The sequence below is a fragment of the Pezoporus wallicus genome, unplaced genomic scaffold (assembly GCF_028554395.1).
Source record: "Pezoporus wallicus isolate ANWC-B61680 ecotype Strahan unplaced genomic scaffold, APGP_CSIRO_Pwel_v1 contig_3817, whole genome shotgun sequence".
NCBI lineage: Eukaryota > Metazoa > Chordata > Aves > Psittaciformes > Psittacidae > Pezoporus > Pezoporus wallicus.
Window position 1 is genome coordinate 14,009,491 of NW_026635157.1, and position 22,279 is coordinate 14,031,769.

At 44.5% G+C, this 22,279-nt stretch overlaps 1 protein-coding gene across 4 annotated transcripts in view; it reads right to left on the reverse strand.

The window, feature by feature from the left end:
* The window catches only part of PKIB (cAMP-dependent protein kinase inhibitor beta), a 56,063-nt gene extending 34,331 nt beyond the window's left edge, over positions 1–21,732 (reverse strand). The window contains exons 1-2 of one of the 4 annotated variants that reach the window (XM_057409506.1): positions 21,553–21,729; positions 3,907–4,044 (exon numbers count right to left, since the gene is read on the reverse strand). The gene's annotated coding sequence lies outside the window, so the exon portion shown is untranslated. Of the gene's footprint in view, positions 1–3,906; positions 4,045–20,795; positions 20,909–21,153; positions 21,179–21,552 lie in introns of those variants that run through there. The other 3 variants (XM_057409532.1, XM_057409567.1, XM_057409541.1) reach the window with 3 other exon arrangements.
* Positions 21,733–22,279: the final 547 nt, after the last annotated feature.

Here is a 22,279-nt window from a genome sequence, read left to right on the forward strand (position 1 = left end):
TACTCTTTTCACTCCTGTTCACATTCTTTTTCCAGTGAATGCATAACCACTCCCAACTTCTACTTATTTTGGAGGGAGGGGTGAAGGCACCTCCAAACACTTATCACCCAAGTGCATCTGCTCCTTGTCCATACCACAGCTGAAAAAAGGTAACCTAGAGGAGGCAGCTCTGTCCCATCACACCCAGAAGGAGGTGTCCTATAGACACTGCTAAAAGAGGGCTTTATGTACATATATGGAGGCCCTCACAATTAGGCTCTTGATGCACTTACCATTGCCTGATTCTGCCTTCAGGTGAGTTTGCATTGTTGTTAGGAGCAGCCTCGAAAGTGCTCACCTCTACTGAAAGGCATTTTATGCCAAGAACTGAAATGCACCGGCTCAGTAGCCGGGTACAGCTGTACCTGCAGGAGAGGGACCAGAACCTCAGCCTGCAGAAAAATCATTCTCCTTGTCGTGGTTTAAACCCAGTCAGGTAATTCGTTCGCTCACTTTCTGACAGTTTATTATATGGTGGGGCCTCTTCAGCGCGCATCACCTCCTCCTCTGGTGACATTCCGAAATCTTTGCCCTCTGGCCAGTCCATGATGACTTCTAGAATGCCTGGACGACTGGGATTTAAACCACGACAGTTCTTTTTGGCGCCCAACGTGGGGCACGAGGGGTTGAGATAACGACAGATTTGACTGGATTAATAGTCACTCGTCACAATGCTGATTTATTGGCTCTCAGAGTTGTTCTTGTTGATCTCACAGCTTCAGACCGTTGTAACTTACGTAGAGCCGGTATTTGCTGTGTTAGTGTTTATCAAGTGTGGGGCTTGGGCTAAGGTCCTTGTCTCACTGTGCTTTATGGCAATGGCTTGCAATACGGGTGGGCTCCAGCAGAAGGGCGGGAAGGACGTGGCCGTGGACTTGTACCTGGCCGTCCGGCTGCTCTTCACCGTCCTGGCCCTCACCCTACTCTCCATCTTCATGAGGCTGCGGGGAACTGAGGGGGAGCGGCCCCGGGAGCCGGCGGCAGCCGAACCGGCCCGGGAGAGCGGCCCCGGGGACCAAGCGGCGGCGGGAGCGGGGCCGGAGGCCGCGCGGGGACGGCTGCCGGTGGAGGAGGTCGGGGCGGTCGAGGAGCAGAAGGAAGGGGCTGCCGAGCAGCGGGATAAGGCGGTGGGGGAGCCGAGCCCCGCGGCCGAGCCGAGCCCCGCGGAGGAGCCGAGCCCCGCGGCCGAGCCGAGCCCCGCGACGGCCGAGAGCATCCCCCGGAAGCCGCCCGCCGAGCCCCAGGAGGATGCAGGAGACCACGCAGCATTTCCCAGCAAGGCAGAGGAGGAAGAGCTGGACTCAGGAAAAGAGAAGCTGGTGGTGGGAGGGCCGGCAAGCACAGCAGCTACACCAGCCCCAGTGACAAACACAGCAGCTACACCAGCCCCAGTGACAAGTACAGCAGCATCCTCTGAGAGTTCTGAAGGTTTTGAATGGCCTTTGGGTATCCTTGGGACCTGCCTGCTGATTGTGATGGGGATCAGCATGTTGGCACACACACAGGCTGTGTTCTACCCATCACCATTTTGTCTGATCTCAAAAGTTAAGCAGAGTCAGGTTTGGGTCTTGTCTGGGGTTAGACAACAATATAAGGAGACCAAGAGATTTTCCCCAAGGCTGGACAGTCATGAGTGGCAGGGCATGTGGGACAGTATGGGCAAGTATCTAGTCCACTCGCCCCCCCCAGCCCAACCAAGCACCGACCGATACCTCCTCCAACCCTGCAGTCTCCCAGCCCTTCCGACTAACTCCCAGTTACATCCTGGGCATGACGTGCTGTGGTATGGAATACCTCTTTGGTCAGTTTGGGTCAGGTGTCCTGTCTCTGCTTCCTCCTGGCTTCCCCTCCTCCCTGGCAGAGCGTGAGGCTCCCAAAGTCCTTGGCCAAACCAAAACATCATTGTTATCAGCTCTGTTCCCAGGCTGAAAGTCAAAACACTGCACTGCACCAGCTACCAAGAAGGGGAAAAATGACTGCTACTGCTGAACCCTATCTATTCCCATGACTGCAATTACAGCATCTCTTTGGCTGGAAGAGACCAAATTGCTCTTTCTTCTGAAATATGTAAACATGGCATCAGTTTGGACTATGCAGTGCTTTTATAGGACATCTTTAATGTGCACACAGAGCAGCTTTAGAGATTCCCCCACGTTTTTTGTGGGAGGTTTAGGCATGGTCTCGCCAATGAAAAAATCCTTTATCACAATTCCTCCTGGGTCCAGTATAATTATATTGGCCTGGGTGACTGTTCCCCACTTCAGTGTGGTGCCTATACAGCCCTTGGAGGCTTTGAAGCAAAACCAGGTGTCTATATTAAAGAAATAAAGATGTGAAGTTAATATGGATCGAATACTTTATCTGACTCATGCTTAAGTCAGGGAAAGCATTTCCAGCATCTTAGATGCAGGACAGGGCTCAAAGAGGTGGAGTTTATGCTGCTTGCAACTAGCAGCAAGGAATTCTGCCTTCTATGAAGCATCTTTGAACCCTGAGAGGATGCACACTGACTTAATCCTCCTCATACAGACTATGCTGAAAATGAAGGACATTGGTGGGCAAGATTTCCACACTGTAAACTCATATTTGAGGAGTTTATCTTTCAAAAATTGATGGAGCTTATCCATGTGCACATTTTTACCATTCCCAGACACAGAGATATGTGGGCTCTACATCTGAACAGATAAGGGAAGTCAATTTAATTTCTGATCCCACGTTGTATACTATTAAGCTTCACAGCTTGAGTCATGAACATTATCTGCAATGAAATACATAAGAAAAGACATTTCATGAGTTCTTTCATCAAGTTTTAAAAAATGTAGCTGATCAGTAGGTTAATCTTATGCTTAAGCCACATGTACTTACAGTTGTAGCTCTTTCCTCCACCAGAAACTTGTGTAAGCAAGGGCATTCTATTACTTTCCAAAGAAATTTCACAGATGCAGAGAGAAGAAGCCTTTCCATACCCAGAGTTACTAATACTTATTGATAAGCATTTCAAACTCAAAATCTGTTTTAAACATTCAGGAATGATCACCCCAAAGAAGCTGGTTTTCAACAACAGAAAAATATTTTTTTGAAACCAAGTCATCAGTATTAATGAGGTCTAATTAAGCACCTTTGCCTTAACAGAGCTGGCTGTATGTACCTACTGAATTACGTACTGATTTGCAGAACTGGTGAATATCTACACTTCTCATGTGAGATCTCTAAGAACTTAAGTTAAGTGACACAGTGTGAAAATCACCTACTGTAATTAGGCTTTTGCTTTAAATACATAAGTTCAGATGTTTTGTTAACATGTATTTTCTTCAGATCTTAAAATGCAACATCAAGGAGCTCCGCTGTCCTCAATACAATGTTAAAAATCACCAGGACTGTTTCTGTTTCTTCCAGAGCTGTGACTAGTTCCCATTTCATTCTCTTCTTTTTGGACACCTCAGTGTATAACTTCTGAAAGCAAAATAGTAGGTAGGTTATCTGAAGGACATTCACTACACATCACACCCTTTCTCACCTCAGTATTTCTTTGTGTGGCACATGAGCAACACTTCTGCCTTCAAAACTGCTTACCCTGCAAAGCACTGGCAACATCCCTATGTACCTAAAGTGGACAAGAAAGCAATAGCTACATTTGGAGTATGGACAGGCAGACAATTACACCAGCTGGCAGGGGGTGATGAGGAGGTAGCAGTGCCATTCAAAAGAATGATGAATTATGGCAGCATTGAAGCTTGGCTTTGAGAAGACTATGGCTATCATTCTGGATGTCCTGCCCCTTGGCCAGGATCTCTGTCAGAAACCAGCACTGCAAATTCCCACACCTCCACAGATTCATGGTTTGCTTTCCATTACACATAACCTTACCATTTCAAATGTCTAAAGAAGCAACAGGCAACAAATCTCAATTGTTTCCAAGACAGAAGTTGCTTGATGTCATGCAGGTGACTTCAGGGAGCAACTTCTGGAGGTCTGTGGAAAATCTGTCCTGGATCTGAAAACTGGCTTCAACCGATAGAGATGATTGAGAGATCCAGGAGGTAATTAATGAAGCTGAGAAGGTCATTAAAAAAAAATGAAGAAAAAAAAATATCCATCAACAGCTACTAAACACAAAGATACTGCCTCTGGCTCAGGTAACCTGTGAGCTGCTGGAAACATGGAGAATATACAGGGGGAAGCACTTCCCTGTGTTCCTAGTGTTCCTCTTATTTTTGACCTGTCTCAGCAGCAAGGCACTATGCACTAGGCAGCCATTTGATCTGAACCAGTTCAGCCGTTCTTATGCTCTGGAGGAAAATATAAAAATAAAAATAAACTCCCCACAAACGAAATCTCCATTATGTCAGTTCAAAGCAAATGGAAAACTTCCCTCCCATACCAAAGAGTAGTCCAGTCACTTAGTCAACATTGACTTAAGAAAACCCATTCTTTTCTAGACACACAAGCACTGGAACAGTACAGCACACTAAGGTTTCTAATCCAATGTTTGCTGTGCAATGTTGTGGCAAGGGAGAACATCAAGTTTTTAATGAAGCACAAAAAAACATTTCCAATTTTGATTTCCACCCCCAGAAACTGGTGTGTGAGACCACCTCTAACAAGCCCCACAGCAATATCCTGCAGAGGGGAATAAGTAGTCCTATGGCAAGAAGTCAAAAGTATCTGCTGAATTTGGAGGGGTAGAAAGAAGAATCTGAAAGCAGAAAATTACAAGGGTGTTTTGGATGAGTAAGACATTACAGCTTTACAGTGAAAACGGGAAAGGATCCTATTAACCGTTCATTCAGTTTAGCTTTCTGATTTCAAAGAAGCATTAGACAATGAAAAAGGACTCTGAAGATTGAAAAAGCTCAGTCAGAAAAGAACATTATCAGTTTTGTCTTCCTGTTGAAACTGTGTGACTCCTCCACTTGTGCTGAGCTCTGCTTGAATGGTAAAATGGGAAGTTTCACAGAACGTAAAGAGATGAACACACAGGTTTTTCCATATTGATCATCTGTGAAGCCCTGCAACTTTCTGCTGGTGGCTGCAGAGGCAGCCCTGCAGCGCTGCAGGTTGCCCTTCTGAAAGGGCAGCAATAGGAGCAATCAATCTCTGAAGCGGTGATCTTCTAAAGCAAGGCGATGCTGAGGAAGTTTAAAAGTCAAATGTCCTGAAGAATCACTACCTGCTCTCCTGTCTACAGTGACATCCCTGACATCGGGCAGTCAGGACACAACTCATGTGCGGTATCTGATGTGAATAAAGCCATCAACACAGATGTGATCTGGAATCAGCAGCTCCAAAACCAAACCCCTCTTTAAAACCTATGATTGGAAGGAAAAGGGTGTCAGAAGCCCAGATACACCCCAGCTACAGCTTGTGGTCATTTGCCAGTGTTCAGCTGAAGCAACCTGCTGGCACACCAGGGCTTGCCAAAGGTTGAATGGCATCTGGAGGTGAGGTGAAGGCAATCCCAGGGAAGACAATAAATCATATCTGATTCCCTAAAGAGGTGGAGAGGGACAGCAGAAGAGGAAGTGGAGCTTCCTCAATCTTTCTTCTTGCACTGTTCAGGCCAGATACAGCTGAAGCCCCAAGCATTCTCTGAGGGCTAGGACTGCTCCTCTTTGCTCTTCCTGGAACCACAGCATCTCTTCAAGAGCACGAGAGGAAAAGCAGGAATCATTAAGCTCCAGTCCTAACCTCTGCATACTCTTTTATAGCTTCATCCATCAAATGGGATTTTTATAAGTTCTTTGCAGTCCCCTGCAAGACTCCTTGGTGCTCTATCAGTAGGGAAATGCATTTTCACACACATGAAACCACAGTATTTATATTAAAAAAGGAAAAAAAAACAACAAAAGAAAAACAACAACAAAAATATGCATAACTTGATGTCAATGGCAGAAAGATGATAAGCCTGAAGCCTTGAAGATAAGCCTGAAGAGAAACGTGTTTGAAAACTACTGTCCTATGTCCAGATTCATAGCTGAATCCACCATTTTCCCCTCCTATATTTCATATCATTTTATCATTGCACTTATCCTCCCTTCCCCACATCCAAACTGTTCTGCACAAGAACTACTGTGTTTGTTAGCACAAGGGTCTCTGTCACGCAGGCTCTGTAATTGCATTTGCTAACATTTTTATTAATCTAACAGGCTGTGACTGACCACATGTTATTCCACATCCGGTATCACCGAGAACAAACCTGAAATAAAACAACGGAAGTAAGCCTTGGCACACTGTATATCCAGGGATATCACACTGATGATAACTGAAGGTCATCTCCTGGATTCAGTATGCTGTGAAACCAAACCTATGGCAATCTGGTGGTGTTCTTGCTCTCCTCTCTGCTATGTACACCACTTAAATGATGGCAGACTACTTATGCAGCTTTTAGCAGTCTGCAAGCAAACATAATTCTGATGTTAAAGTACCAGGTATTATTCCTAGTCCATCTCTCTCCCAGGTATGCACAGCAGCAGCATTCCCTCTGTTCATTCTTGGAATGAAATCTTCCCTTTACCAATATAGAGGAAAAGAACCAACGCACTGGCTTATTCTGAGCACAGTTCACATGTCAATGCTCTACACAAGGACGTTTAGGCCACACATCAACCAACCATGCAGCCTTACAGCAACAAGCAGGGAGGTCTACATATTTTTTATTTGCCCTTGGTATGGAGGACATCACCAAAGAAAAAGAAGAGCCAGTGTACTACTGTGCTGCAGAGATCCATCAGAGAGGCTAATGCAGCCAGGGGCAATTTATAAGAGATATTCTGAATTATATCAGAAGACAAATTCACCTTCATTTATGCTCAAGCACAACAAGGCAGACAGGCACCAATACAAGACTCTACCCTTCAAGTCCTAAGAGGTCCATTCCTTTGACCTTGATGAGCTGTGGGTCTAAGGTGGCTAACAGGACCCTTGGGGCAGGAAACTGTTTTTGAAAAAGCTGCTAAAAAGTTCTCCTAAGGATGCACTATTTCTAAAGAAATGCATAAAACTCCAGTGGAAATAGGGTAGAATACATCTCAGACAAATGAAGAGACACATGGCATAGGCCTCAAGATTTTGTGCATTCAGCCAATTTCCTTTCAGGAATCTAGTCAACATCTATAAAATATTCATGCCCATTCCCACCGAAGGATGTCCAAGCTCTACAGCAAACCTCTCATACAATGGTCTGAGTTTTCTCTCACTATTTGTTCTGAGTAACTTTTTGCTTCTCCGAAGAATCCTCAGTGCAGCATGAAGGAGAGGAGGCAGTGGTTATTTAGCAGTAGTATCATGTCTTTTTAAAGGCACAAAAGCTACCCTGCCACAAGTACCATCAGTCAGGGGTTTGTGCCTAACACTCAGGCTCTTCGTCTTAGGATTCATCAGTCAGCATCAGTCTTCTTGGGATGTATCAGAACAGGACAAAAATACCATTCTCTCAGTTTTTGTGCTTGCTGAGTTTCAAGTTAACATTTGATTCTTCAGAGATGTGTGGTTTGAACAGATGTGGGAGCTGACTGTCAAAATACTCTATGTATATACATGAAAACTGTATGTGTATGAAGAAAAAGAAAAGAACATCTACAAATAAACTACTCTCCTGGAATTGTGACCCTCCAAATACAGAATTGGAGCCTGAAAAATGGGTACCTGATACCAAAAGCTGACACTGACAAAATAACTTAGGTAAAGGAGAATGAGCTTCAAGTTCACACTAAGTCCTATACAAATGTAAGTGGCAATTTTATCTGAAACTGTAAAAGACTATTAAAAACAAAATCAAAGTCAGGATATACCAATAGCCTTTCTGAGATTTCATGCAGCAAGAAAATATGCTGAATCTCTAGATCCAGGAAAGTAGTCTTTAGTAGTGTGTGGTTTCAGGCTGCTTACTACGTGACCCAAAATAGTCCAATGGACATGGATTAGTTCAAAGGCTGTAGAGATTAAAACTAACTGAGTGGAGAAAACAGTGCCGCGTCAGTGCGATGGCAGAACATTTGCGTTGTGCAGCCCACAGATACATTAAATGTATCTGGGATCATATCATACACTTTTTCACAAACAATTAATTTCTGTTATCACCCACTTGGCACAACTGAATCCAGAGTGTGTCATTCATTTGCCCCATTAGAAGAACATAAACTCCTTTCTTTCTTTCAAGAAACTTCCCTGATGTCATGTTTGTTCTGCCTTTTGAAGGCTTCATCCCACAACTCAGAAGGTTGCATTTTCCCAATTTAGCGAGGACAAGCTGGAGATCCATGAGAAAACCTGCCCCTACTTCACAGATCCCCAGCTGAAGAATGGCCTCCAGCCACAGGGGAACACTTCCAATGCAGGACACCCCATAACCAACTGGGAGCAGTCTCACCATCTAACTATGGCATGGAGGGCTCTGTGGGGTGCTGCAACCTAGACCCTGGCACAGCCCTGACAACCAGATGTGGCTCATCAGCAGGCTGGAGAAAAGGCTGAACAACAGTGCAGTGATTGGGGCCACAAATAGCCACAAAACTACTATGCTGAGGTAAGGGCATGAGACTGAAGCCAATGGTGTGAATGCTCAATAGACATGATACGACAAGCAGCAGATAAATAGCTGCAAATCTCTCTCCCCTTCCCCAAGTCCCACACTTTCAGATCTGGAGAAGGAGGTACTGGCTATGTTGCTGGGATGTACTGCTACACATCAACACCTGGGCTCTGTTGAAGCTCCTTCTGAATTAACTGGAGAGCAGCCCTCACTACTCAATCCTAGAGAAACAGACACAAATAAAAACTGGGGGTTTTGTGGTAAAAATGCCTTTTCAAAATCAAATTGTGAAAGACAAAAAAGGTTCACATGAATTTCTGAATTAGAAGTAATCAATTTGTGGTGTAATAAAAAAAGGTCTTTTGGTCTGTTTGGGTTTTTGTTTGTTTAGTGGTTTAGGTTTTTCTTAACCTCAACCATCCTTCAATTTAAAGCTCCATGCAATTCCTACATTATCTGTGTAGGGATTTGAATCACTGCTGATTCAAAGCAAGGATTGCTAACAAATCTGTGCAACACCAGATCCATTAAAACAGCAAGTTAGTGGATGGGAAAACAGCAGATGCATGTGATATCCAAAATTACCTTTCCTACAGATTTCTGTGTTTGATTAAGTATATCTTTTTCATGGCATACTGTAACATGAGAGCTCTTCCCAAAATGTGAAGACAAGAATGAGGCAGTCTTTACCACCAAAACAGGAGAAGCCTCATACAGTGCAATTCAGTACTGCATATACAGTGCAAATTGTGCAAAACCACCTGTACAATTTTATTCTTCTAAATAGTGAAGTTACTTTAATAAACCTTATTAAACCCAAGCATCAGTACGAGTTCCAGCATTAAATCACTGAATACAGAGCAGTCTTTCTGTGGGAAATTTAAGACCAGAGGAAATATTCTAGCCCTGGTATGTTTATAGCATCCATTTGGTTTTTAATGGAGGAAGAAGAGATCCAAGATTTCAAATGCTACTCAGAGTGTCCTCTACCTTGAAGAAGGAAGACAACTTGCACCACAACACCTGTCACAGCTCCCGAAACATGAGATGGCTACTAGGTACAACTGCTGTTGCCATGGCACATTCATTTAGTCAGCCACCATTCTCCTCAATAGACCTGGGAAGTATTGGCAAGGTCTCATTAGACTCATCCTGCCCATTTTGGATATAAAACCAAACCATCCCAACCTTTTCTCTTACTCCTCTGTCCAGTACTACCGACACCCATTGTCAAAGCTGTGGCCCACAGCCCCAGGGCCAAATGGCACGCAGCAAGAGCTCCTTAAGCCCTTTCCATGTGCTGCAGACCTTGTTCCTTGAGGTGCCTGTTGGCCCATCACCCCGGCTCTGCCCCCTCCCACGGGGAAGCTGGCTTTCCCGAGGCATTCAAGTGAACACTGCACAAACTCAGCATCCCAGATGAGAAATACAGACAGTTCATGAGCTCTTCTCTGGCAATTTATTACCAAATGCAACATGATCCCGGGGGGGGGGGGGGGGGGAACCAGTTAACTATTATCTTTGTTCCTCTAATTTAGAAAATGAGGGTGCAATTTCCTCCAGAAAGCAGATGCCACAGGATTAGTGGTGGATTTTCCCTGGTGTTCTGTTCACAGTTTAAACATTCAAATTGGAGCATCAATAACTGTTTCCTACAGTAAAGCTCTGTTTTTATCTAGGGAAGTATCATTTCAGAAGTCACAGTTCACCAGTGAATGCTGAGCACCACATTCATGCAGGGTGGCATTTCTCATAGGATCTACAACCCCAGAGCTGTTACTGGAAAAGCCTTTTTCTCCCGAGGGGCAGCTTTTCCACTGAAACATAATTAACAATGTAACACATCACTGCAGCTCCTCTGCACCTTCATTTGCAAATTGGTGCTAATCTCTATCAGATCCCAGCTTCACTCCCTCCTCAGCTTCCCTTCCTTCTCACTCTGCCTCTCTAAACTCAGAGACACTAATCTACAGGAAAACATTTCCTAAGGAGGTATAAAATGGAGAACAGTATCTGCGACGTACACCACACAAAAAAAGACTATGTGCCTTCTATACAGTTTGTATGCTTATTTTCTTAACAATTTTTGAAACTCCCATACTGACACCAGACATGATCATTCCATTATATTCCCTCCTCAGCTCCGGTTTTTCCCCTCTAAGGATTCGCTCCTCTGAACAAACCCAGAACAGTTCCAGCCGCTCCTGAGTTAGGTACTGGCTGGGCTGGCACTGTGCAACTGCAGCTCCAACACCACCGAGCTGTTTTTAGCTCCCATGCTGCCTGAAGCTGAGCATCTTCCCCCTCATCACATCCCATTTAGTGATGAGCCATTCATCCTCAAGCTTTTGAGCCCTACACTCTCTTACAAGATGGAGCCTTTAAAAGGTCTCCATCAAAAAAGCATGTCTCTATGCATGCTGCTACCAAAGCCTTTGCCCCAGAACATCAGAGGTGTCAACACAGACACTAGAAAATCAGAATTAGGTCTTATCCTGCACGTATTTTGTTCAGCTGTCTAGACTGGCTTGCTATCTGCTGGAGCAGCTCAGACTGGCACAGAAGGAGTGAAGCCAGATTCCCCTGCCAGCATCTGGTTACACATCTGAACAAATATCCACATTTTGGGAAAAGTTTAATTTCAAATGGTAATTACATCTCACCTTCAATGGGCTCCTGCTTTTTGAAGCATCAGCTGCTGGACTGCCTCATCTGTCAGACACAACTAACCCATCCAATGCCATCTATGCACCAAATGCAAGTCCCATCAGACGGCAGCTTGGGCTGTCAGCCTCGCTTTTCCTCCTCTATGAAATACTGACATTAGAAAGTCTTAACAAGGAAACTGAGATTATGGGAAACATCTTTTGCTCCAGAGACATCAATGCCAACTGTTATCTCTGTTCTGCAGTCTCAACCAGGAATAGAGGAACAAATGCACGTGATCATACCCTGAACGGTAGCTCTACAGAAAGGTCTGGACTGCAAATCCCAGCTTTGTGGTGGCTTTAATCAAACAGAACAGCATCAGCAGGAGTGGGGAAGTGGTGGTGGGGAGGGCCTACACCATCAAAAAATTTAAATTGACCTTTTTTTAATCTGCTTTAACCTCTAATCTTACATATTTTCTCCTAAATTCTGAAAAGGCACAGAAATGAGACCAAGATACAGATTTAAATAAAGAAATTACCATTTCCTTTCAATATGTATGCTTAGAAAATTTACACAGTTAAAATATATATAGTAAGAGCTGATCAAGTGATTAAATATACTTTTAAAAGTTCCCTTTTAAAAACAGTACATCTCTGAATCTCCTCTTTCAGCTCCTCCATAGGATAAATCTTTATTTCATTTTGAGCAATAGAACTTCAGGTTCTAGGTTTTATAGAAACCTAAAGAACAAGCAACTTTTAAGATCATTATGTTGTTAAGTTTTAATCGGCTTCTTTGTTAGTCAAAATCAAGAGTCAGATATCACTCCATGTGGACTTGCAAAATAGGTCAGCTGGGTAAATTTATCCAGCTTTCTTCTACGCACTTTAGACACTTCACCAGTTACTACTTCTTTCTAAAGAGGCCTCCAAATTTGTTTGTTCTCTCTTTACATGACATAATCCAACTCGCTACAAAGCCTGGCTTGTTAATCAGTCACTTAATTAACACAGTGAATATACAGTTGGCTGCATTATTATATCCATTCAAGATAGGTATGTTTCTGTAACAACATTCCATTTCCATGGTGAGATGTGTGAATTGATATAGTTTGCTCAAACCAAGAAACTGGCTGTCCTTAAATGTGATTATAGCAAGTAAATTTCCATTTGTAATTATTTTCATATCAGTAAAGGTAAATTAGTTAGTACCATGAATTAACATTTATTTCTTTTACTCTCTATTTACTACTTCTACTTACTAGAACAGAAACAACACACCTTGTTGGGAAATTTGAGAAATACATCATGCCATTTATTCTGGTTTACTTTGAAGTGCTACTTCCAGCTACCTGTAAATAATGAGGATCTGAAAGTAGAGAAGGAACATAAAAGTCAGTTAGCCCATTAAGAAAAGGAACTGCGTGGACAGCATGTACACTCTTTTCAAACTGTAATAAAGCTACAAATTCAGAATGGAAAAAGCTAGCATTGCCTTTTCAATAAGTCTTCTTCCTAAAGGCATCAAGCTCTGGCTCTGTGCTATATGCCTCCCATGTTCAAGTGGAGAGCTTCCAACCACATCAATAAGAAGATGTTTCCATTAGGAACTGGTTGAGATTCATTTTTATTCAGTTCATTTGCTTCCACAATTCTAGCTTTTCCAGCAAACAAATGCAAGTTCGAGAGGAAGGAAAACAAATATACCTCCAACCCTCACACACTCATCTTCTTATGCTTTTTTAAAGTTCTCAGAGGTAAACAGCATGCACTTTCAATGACAGTTTCTGAGTAATGATGGGAAGAGTGAGGAGGTGGTTGAAAGCACCACTGGCTTCTTAATGCAAACTCTTCTATACTACTCAGGGAACACATGTTCAATCACTGCTTATGAAACAGCTTTGACAACAGGGAGGGCAGCTTTTTGCTTGATGTTTGTTTAAGTGAGGTTGTAGAAGCGACTGCTTTCATTTCACTTTTTTTTCCTTCACATTTTTTTGTTAAACAGAAGCAACCCACAGTCTTAATAACAGACTGGTGAGTGGCTGTCTTCTCCAGAGACTTCATTACCATGAGGTTTCACTGCACTCCAGCTCTTCTGAGAAGGCATTCAGAGAAAACATAAGGGTACTACAGAATTCCTAATACCTGAGCTTCCCAACAAGAAAACCAAGCAAGACGTATTAGAACAACTGCATTCCCACTGAGTGACCTTACTTTAAAACATCAAAATCACACTACTGCACATGATACCTATGTCCAAGAAAGTAATAGCACCAGCGTTTCATTTCTGAACACAGAACATAGATACCATGTTAATGCTTTAGCGAAACATATTTACAGAAATCCCTGCGTATTTATGGAACGATATTGTTCTTTGGAGAGAGCTTTCCTTAGGTGAACAAAAGCAGCAGCAAACCAAATTAGACTTGGAGCCTGAAACAGAGCATGTATAGCACACTTACTTACAAATTATTTTGCAACACTGAATGTAACCGTATTTTAGACAGATTATATTGGCAAGATATTGAAGGCAGGGTCTGCAAACCACTCTGCTGTTGTAAGCATCTATTTGTTATTTCTTATTAAAGGTAGTCACTGGCCTTCTTTCACTTTGGGAAATAAGGGTCTCTCTTCCCTGTTACATTTTTCATGCACAGATGGAAACAAGGACTTTGCAGCAACTTTGCAGAGCTCAGCTTTGAGCTTGGAATGATAGGGTCACAGACAACTCAGTCTGGACAGGAGAGCAGGAGGTCCCTGGTCCGGCTGTGCTGCAGCAGGCTCAATGCTGAGGTCAAACAGGGCTCCTCAGGGCTGTGCTCCCTCTGGACTGGAAACCCCCAGATGGACTCAGCACAGCCTCCCTGGGTAGCCTGGCCCTGGGGAAAAGCCTTTTCTTTGTGTGCCAGATGGACCTCTTTTGCTTGGTCCAGTTGAGGCTCCTTGTCGCTGTGACTCCCTCTTCTTGACTAGCTCCCTGCAGGTACCAAGGGCTACTAACAGCCCCTGCCAGAGCTTTTAGGCTGGGCCAGCCCCATCCATAAGCCTCTCCTTGAGGAGCAACGGCTCCAGACATCACCATCATACTGCTGATACTCTTGAAAACGGCTACTTCCCCAGAGCCTATTTTACAGGAAAACAGATAAGATGAACCGCACTGGTAGCCCCTGTCAGCTCTACATCATCATTTGACTCCTTGCATCAGGGCTGCAGCTAGGTTCCTGTGTCCAAGCCCAGCTCTGCTACAGGCAGGGTTACAGCTAAACCAGGGTCTCATCTTCCAGCTACAAGTTGCCTCTGTAAGAGTATTCTATTCATGTTCTGGAAGAAGTGGCAACAGAAACACAGAACTCTGCTCTGCTCCTAAGTTCCAGGGTGGCTTCACTTTTTTGTGGAACTGTTTACAAAGCCAATTCTCCAAATTTTTATTCATACAGCAGCAGAAAAGCTTTAGCACTCCCACTATATCCTGGATTTAAATTAAGATGAAGTGCCATAGGACTGCTTAATGTCTCATTGTATCATTGTATCATTTGTGCTATTCACAACTGGCTAAACCCTGAGAAAAGTGAATACTTCAGCTATTAGGCAAACCACATCCTTCTACTTGGTACCACAGAGGAATCCTGGTAACATTCCAAATACTACTTCCAGAACCGATTGCCCAGTCAGAGACAGAATTTCTAGACATCACCTTCCTGTCTCCTGCTTCCTCTAATCCTCCTATCTAACCAAATCCTATCCACAACAGACAGAAGAGACCTTCCAAGGCCTCTGTATAAATATTTACAAAACAAATCTTACCAACTGTATTTAATGGAAACTCTCTTAATTAAGTACGGTAAAATCCACCTTTGTAGATATAAATTGCTTATGAACAAGGCATACCACATATTGCCCAAGAATTAAAGCTGTGTGTGATGTGGCAGAGCGAGGGTGTAGGCTCACCTTAATGGTAATCACTTTGGCACCACCCAGCAGATATGTCACAAAGCACTTTCATTACTTCGTGTGAAATATGTAACAGCTGCCAACGCTTCTGCTTCTGTCTGAGCAAAAGCAAGATACCTTGCAATGAAGAAACTGTAGGTATTGATGGGTGAGGCACTCAGCTACAGAATACAAATGACACAAGATTTAAAACTAGGCAAAATAAAGGATGCGTCACACCTACACAAAAGAGAATACTTTACCCAGACAGAACACAGAGTTGCGTAAGTTTTATTAGTACCTGTCTGGTATCTTGGCTTCGGATCATGCAGAGATTGTGAAATACCACACTTCCACTTGTTTTCTGTGCTGTACACGGAAATACATGCAGCCATACAGCTACCACATAAGCTCTCCCTAGGGTATAGTTAACTCTGAGATGTTTCCTAATCAGAGTGTGTTATGTTATGGAGAAAATGTACTCACTTTAATGCAATATTGTATGAAAGTATGACAAACTAGCACTTTAAAAGCTCACAAACATACTGAAACTTTCTTCCTCTCTGGTTCTCCTCATTCTCATTTTTGTTGGTTCCTTTTCTTTCAAGGCCTATCACACAGGTATTGCTAACCATTTTGTATTAGCAACCAACTCAAAATACTGTGAAGAGTATCCTAGTGACATTACCCTTCAACAAGTGAGCCTGCTCCATCAGGAATAATAATCCCAAAGACCAAACCCAGAGATCTGAAGGCATTTGGGTTTGTCTTGTAAAAATGGCTTGTGTACTCCTTAATACTTGTTTTTGTTGACCTGCTGGCTTTTCCTTACATAAACTGAGTTGCAGGATGTCAATGTGATCCAAGGATGACTCCAAAGGAGAGATTTTTATTCTAGAAGAGGAAGCTGTAACAACCCAAGAGGTGCTGAATGCAGCATGTCTTCCAGGGGCATTCCCACAACTCTGCCACTGCATTACTTAACATGGTTACAGGCTACTCAGAAGCCTATGGACAAGCCTATGGGTTTCCCACAAAATTTGGTAAGCCGGTTTCAAAGGTAATTGAAAATGGCTAAAATAAAAGGCTTCCCATTTGTCCATCAAGGCTTGAAAGCATCATAAATTATTCCACTATTCTGCATCAGCAGGTGTTTAGATCTGCAAAAACGACCAGTACTGCGTACTACAAGCCCACTTCACCTTCCTCTGTCAGATGGAATATGTGGACAGGATGGGGAAAGTCAACAAAGAGGAAAATAATGCACTGCTATCATTATGGCTACAGGAAATGCTGCTTAATCTGGATTAAAGAAAAAAGCAAGAAGTGCTCCCTGATCTGCAACTGTTTCTCTGGGATCTTCCTAAGGACACCACAGAAAATAGAAGGTGTTTAATTAAGAGCTGCCTCCTTTCAGCACAACCTAGCACAGACTGCCCCCTCCTCTGGGGTAAGCACAGAAAGATGCGTGCTACATATCAAAGCAAGAACATGCAGAAAAGCTTCTGATATGTATATTCAGTGCTTACTGTGCTCTGGCAAGGCACAGTAACGGCTCCTGTCCAAATGCCTCAGCCTGGGTGCACCTGACATGGCTCTACACCCAAAGGCTGCTCAAGGTACACAGCTTCCCGTGTGCAGGGCAAACCTGACACAGCTGGCAGAATCACTACTCTCTTCACTGACACTGTGTTTTTAGGCTGTAGTGATGTGTGCTGCCTTGGCTGCAGCTGAACCATGTTAAGGGCTCCTGATCTCAGCCCCCCTGCTGGCTTTCCCACCACAGACCACCCCCTTGGCCTCTGAGCAAGGGCTATGCTCTGCTCTCCACAGGATGTCACTGCCCTTCCCCAACCTGCCAAGGTAAGTGCATGGGTTTGCACACCCTGCCTGACCTGCCACAGTGGTACAAGTTGAACATTTCTACTGGCAGCATTTTAAGGTCCCTTGGATGCATCTTAACCAAAACAAACTGGGTAGCACCTACGCATGCTGCTACATCCCACGTTTCTGGGAGTGATGCAACTGCTGGTGAGGGGTGGGGAGTGAGAAACCTCTGTGGGAGCTGCTTCTTAAAACCAGCTGGAAGGCACCCAGCCTGGCATGCCTGGTGGCAGCTCTCCAGGGTGCGGGAAGAGCCATGTGGGGCTGCTGGAAGGGCCACATACCTGCAGTGGGGAAGGATGTTTGCTTCCATCACAGTGCACAGGATGAGGCAGGGCAAGATGTCACATGAGCTCATGTGCCTGCTCCCAGAGAAAAAGATGTTCTTGTGCACCTTGCTCCTCCTCTTGCTAATATAAACCAGGATACTAAAGTCAAATGTAATCACTATACAGGCACGGTGCTCTGTCTTTAGTGGGGAATGCAGGCTTTAATAATACATAAATGATTTCTAAAAGAGGTAGAGCTCAGCTTAGTGCAATGCAGACATATACTTGAATGCAGACAAATACTTTAAAAGAAATCAACATCATCTGCTAAGCACTTTACTAAATTGGTTTCATTTATAGATACGTACACTCACGCCCAGAGAGCAAGTCCAGCTGATACAATTTCTACAATAGGAAAAGCCTAGCAAGTCAGCTTATTGAACTATTAAAGCTTTCTAAAACACAACAAAATGGAAAAAAAAAAACAAAAACAAACCCACAAACCCACAACAATTTTGTAGGGAGGTAATGAAAGACAGACAAGTATTGTGATGGTATTAATGCTGGAAAGATGAGGAAGGAGAAAATGGGCAATTACCCATAAATATAGCTCTTAGCTTTAACTATATAACAGAACAAGTAATCGGAACAATAACCACCACTTAAAAGTCAATAAAAGCAACATGTATTTATAAAGGCCCTGCTAGATAAACTCACAATACCTTTTCATATTTCTCCTCCATTATCATTCTGTCACGACACAGGAAGAGTGTTACAGCATCCTGCTTGGCAGAGAAAGCAGACAAGGGTGTTTGGATGCAGCCATAAACAGAAGAAACAGCAGTGGCAGTAGGAAGCAAATTAAAGTCTCATCAAAAACTTGCAAGCAATTCAGAGAAATTGATTGTGGAAGAAAGTAGGTTTTATTGTGACCACAGTAACTGAGTGTTTGCACCAAGTCAAGGTAAAGAAAACCAATTACTGTACTATTAGCTACCAACCCTGCATACAGAAGTATTAAATTATGAGCTAGGAAAGCAACAAGTCAGATTTTGAAGTTGAGGAACAGCAGAGTTTATATGTATCTCATTACCAGAAACATCTCGGACAAGCAGAGTTTATTTTGGAGTTACTATGGAAAAGAAAAGGCACAATCAAAACTTCCAAGACTCTGCACTCCCAAGGAGCAAATAAATTGAAAATCAGCAAACCTTGAGCAGCAGAAGCTATGACACTCAGCATCCTACAGAGCACCCACAGGAATTTTCTGATGTCTAATAAGTTGAATGCTTGCTATAGCTCTTCTCTCAGTGGGGGCATCAACCTCATCTCTCTCATCAACCTGGTCACCACAGTTTTTAGGTTTGTAGGAACTTCCAGCACTTTGAAATCTCTACTCTCCTATTTATATCGGTTTAAATTGATCCTGGAGGTAAAAATACTTCAGGGCAATGAGGGGAACTATCAGTCAGACAGCATCATTGTTACCATTACTATTTCAGCTTCATCTCCTTAAGAAACCAGGTTGAAAATAATATAGTCAGGAGAGAAGAGAAGAAATAACAAACAGAAATGTCACATGGAAAAAACTTTTAAAACCAGAATTAAGCCAAGTACAGAAGACATTATTTCATGAGAGAAAAGGCAGATATGGAAGCTTTTCATGAACAGATCACCATTCCTGGCTTTCTAGGATTTCTGTTAAGCCATAATCTTAGGCTGCAAGGAAAATCTGGATGATCCCCTTGTAAAAATATAACTACCAGAATCTTAATCCATTCCAACACAGATGTTTGACTGTCCAAATACTTCCACTAGACACAATCACTTGGATTTACTTCTGTAATTCTCCCCTTTCACTGCTGGTGGTGATCCCATGGGTCTGAGCGGTCTGTCTGGATGCCACAGGGTGGAACAAATCAAGCCATCAATCAGAAATCTTGTGTCATCTCACTGCTCACAAAAAAGAACCAGGAGCACATCAGCAGGGAGCTGTTGCAGTGAATGGAAGCTTTTTGGCCGTCAAGATACGGGCAGAGTGCAGAAATTTCCCTCGTTGTTCCCTCAAAGCCAATTAAGAGGGAGCTGTGCCCTGAGAAGTGAGCGAAGTCCTGGAGCATCCTTATCAGAAAGAGAAATCAACGAAGCCCGGCAGAAAGCCAAGCAGGAGTTTGGGGAACGTGATGGGTGTAAGACAAAACAAAGTAGACTGGTCTGTGTTCCAGCAGGGTGTATTTCAAAACCAATCTACAGAACTAAACCTTCACTCTAATGGTAAAGTCACTGCTATTAGAAATTATTTGGGTATTTCTAATGAAGTTCCACCTTATCTTACTTCTGTATAAGTATTTTTTACCAACCACAACATCACATCTCATAAACATCCTGGCACAAACATTCAAGTTCATATTTCCAAAGGGAATATTAACAATTGAAGAAAAGATCCCACCCCACAACATTCTCATCCCCCTGACTTCTTCAATGAGGAAAGGTAAACAAAGTGTCATGGCCTTCCCTTCAGCTGCTTTGGAGGTCTCTGTTCTGACCAAATATTTCAGCCAAACTGCTTTTTCTAACTACAAAAGGTGATGAAGTTATACAGCGCAAGTAAACATGCCCTATGCATTTCCACATTCATCGATCCTAACCACAATGCCCCCAGAGGTAGCTAGGATTTTCTTGGAATCACCAAAATGTCATTGCTTTTCAAAATTCAGACCTTCAGGAACTGGGTGTATCTGTACCAGCCAAACAGCATGCTGTGCATCATTTTATCTATTTCTCCGGGAATATTTTGAACACTCTTTCACTTCTTCCTTTGCTAAAAGCATTCGCCTGCTCCCCAGAGTCCACAAATAACTTTGAACAAATGCAGAGGGGCATAATTCATAATGGAATTAAGAAACAATTCTCTTACTGCCAACATTTTGTTGCAATCAGAAATAAAAATCCCTGCCTTGCAAGTGATCGAAGTACAAGGGCACTCCTTGCAATCACGGGAAGATGAAAGTCAATGATGTTATAAAGTGATTTTCTAGGACCATCTTTTGCATCAGCAAACTACACGTTAGTTCTTCATTATGTTGTCCGTGCAACTTTAATTAGAGTTTATGCACAACGGTTGTTCTTCAGAAATGTATTTTCATATAACTAGCAGTGTCATTATGTAAATAAAGCTGATTATTTTTCCTCCCTAGCCTTAGCGTTCTTGCCACTGATTAATTTGACCACAGAGGCATAATTGCAGAACGGAGATGTAGATAAAAATTGCACCTGAAGCACTTCTGATTGCTTCTCTGCCAGAGAAAAAAGTCTGCTTAGTTCTCTTCCTGAAGAGAGGCAGGCTATTTATGACACCGGTTATCAGTTTCCCTCAGCACTCCCTAAAGGTTAATATCTAACGTTAATGAACATTAAACCTGCCCAGTCCAACGCCGCGGAAGCACCTAGGTAGGGCAGGTGGCACGAACAGCTTACCCCGTCACTTACCCACGGTCACGCAGGACACTCGGGAAGAGGTCGGACACCAGACCTCGCGTCCCGGGAGCACCCTTAGCAGCGGCTCATCCCTTCTCTCCCAGCGCACCGCGTCTACACGTTCCTGCCCTACCTCTCCTCATTCCCTTCCACAAGCAAAGGGCTGCTGCAGGGGCCGGGGTCGCTGCCCGGGGGGGACGCACACCTTATCGGGACGCTCCGCCTCGCCGCGCACGCACTTCCCGGCACCGCCGCCGGCACCCGGCCCGGGAGACCGAGCCAGCCCCGGTAGTCACGGCCCGGGCGGCAGCGCACTCTGCCTTGCGCCGCTTCCCGCCGCCTGACCCCCGCCTGCCGCCGCCGCTCTCACCTAGCGCCGGGGGTGCCGCTCCGGCGGCCAGCGCGTCTCTGCCGTCGGCCCGCGCCGCCACGGGAGCCGTGGCCGTGCCGGGAGGGGGCGGCCGCCGTGCCCGCCCTGCGGCCGCACCGCACCGCGCTGCACCGCCCCCCCCGGCGGCGCCCCCGTCCCGGCAGGGAGCGGTGCGCGGGGACCGGGAGCGAGAGGGCGGCCGGCATGAGGGGACCCCAAGCGCTGGCATGAGTCGGCACTCCTCGAAATAGCGAGTGGGGAGAGGCCCAGCTGTGCCCCCCCCCCCCCCCCCGGCCCCCCCCCCCCCCCCCCCCCCCCCCCCCCCCCCCCCCCCCCCCCCCCCCCCCCCGCCCCCCTAGTTTGCGTCTGCAACCGGGAGAGGGGACCTGCCCAGGACACCCCTCACCTCCAACAAGCGAGAAGGGATGCGCCTCCCGAGGCTCCTTGTCACCTCCAGCCCCGCAGATGCACAGAGCTGTCCCTCTGCAAACGAGCAGTGGCGAGGAGAGCAGGTCTGGTGTCCGGTCACCCCAAAATAGCAGGGAAGAATACAGCTCTTTCTGGAGCCTTGCTCATTTTAGTGTCAAGTTCTTTGTGTTACACTTGGGTTTGTTTTCTTTTTTGGCTGCAGTCCCTCAAACTGCACCAGCAAAGTGACACAGGACATCCTCCCGCTCCTGCCCCACGCAAGCAGCCAGTGTCTGACGAGTTCTGGTGTGAAAACAATGCATAAAGTTGGCACCTGGATGTAGCCATATGTGACCCTTTTCTGGTTTCAAGCTTTGTTGTACCGCGCATGGAGAGGCCAGGACACAGCTGCACTCATCTGTCCTAAGACTTATGGCCCCTGGGACATGGAGCTTGGAAAAATGCAACCTGGGCCTGAAATTCAGCAGTCTTTGCAGGCTTTTGTTTTCTTTAAAATGATGCCCTGTGAAGAATATTGCAAGTTCCCTGTGTTAATCATTGCATTTCACTGGAAACACAAAAGTTAACTTCTGGCAATGTAGCGAGTATATGGAGGCACCAGTACATTCCCTTCAGCTGGATGCATAGGACCATGCTACACCAAATTGGCCTTGGAAGCTTTTAAAAAGATCCATACATTTTAAGCATTGATTTTTAA